This window comes from Rhineura floridana, chromosome 7 (genome assembly GCF_030035675.1).
Source record: "Rhineura floridana isolate rRhiFlo1 chromosome 7, rRhiFlo1.hap2, whole genome shotgun sequence".
Taxonomy (NCBI): domain Eukaryota; kingdom Metazoa; phylum Chordata; class Lepidosauria; order Squamata; family Rhineuridae; genus Rhineura; species Rhineura floridana.
In genome coordinates, this window is record NC_084486.1 from 122525319 (window position 1) to 122526430 (window position 1112).

General features: G+C 38.6%; 1 pseudogene; it reads right to left on the bottom strand.

Moving 5' to 3' along the window:
• Window positions 1–726: 726 nt before the first annotated feature.
• On the bottom strand, window positions 727–878 carry LOC133389863 (U1 spliceosomal RNA; annotated as a pseudogene).
• Between the last annotated feature and the right edge of the window lie 234 nt (window positions 879–1112).

Below are 1112 nucleotides of genomic sequence, written 5' to 3' on the forward strand. Positions count from 1 at the left end.
AAATTAATAGTTGTGAGATAGTTGGCAATCTCTTCATTATTTGAATGAGATACCCATCTGAGCTTGAGGAAGGTGGCACCTCTCCCCAGCTAAGAGGATGGGGCAGTGTGTGTGTGTTATGGATGGATGAACCTGATCGTTTTTGTTTCCCTCAGTTTCTTATTTTCCCATTCTTTAAGTTCAGTTCTTCATTTCTACATCAGTTTGTGATTTAAAAAAATAACTCATGAAAATTTGTCTGCATTTTAGTGTGAATTTCTCCTAATATTAATTGCAAGCAATTTCTTCTAATATAATGCAATTTTGTACATTATTTCCCATTAATATATGCATTTTAATGCATACTTTACCAGATTATATATACATTTTTGTGCACCTTACTTGGCTGAAGAACTGCATTGCAAATTTTGGAGAAGTGCATATTTTGAAGGATGACTGTTTCGGTACATGTATTGTTTCGGAAAGTGCAAATAAGGTAAGTTTACTTTAAATGTGAATTGAATTGAACTGAACTTCTCTCCCAACCCTAGAGTCATATGGTCTATTCTTCACTCAATAACTAACCCGCTGCCCTCACATGTGGATGAAACCATTCCATTGCCAGTATGGCACTGAATAGGGTTCAGTGGCCCATCAGTCAGCTTCTGTCCTTGGAATTCCCCTTTGCCTCAGACAACACAATGGCTTGGGCCAGCTCTGGTTATACACAACATACAAAGAGCACCTGCAGGGGTAAAACGTGCATATCACAAATTATGCAGTCAAGTTTCCTGCATTTGGGAAAATCACAGGGGTCAGCACACCAGGAGTGCAATGGATGAGCCTCACCCTGGGAAAACCTCCTTCGTGATCAATGTATATCCCCTGCTGGTATATGTGTGCAATACTTGTTTTGGAATTACTTTTTTAGAAACAAGCACTGAAATGTTTTGCAAATCCCCCACCACTTTTAATACTGCTAATAAACAATCACATATTAAAGTAAGGGATAGGATAGCTGGCTTTTACAGCAGGTTCAAAATGAAGACTTTTTGTTTGCAATGCGTCATTAAAGAAAACCGTTAGGTCAGGTTAAACCTGTTTCATTGCTTACGGAGGAGCATCTGTTCTGG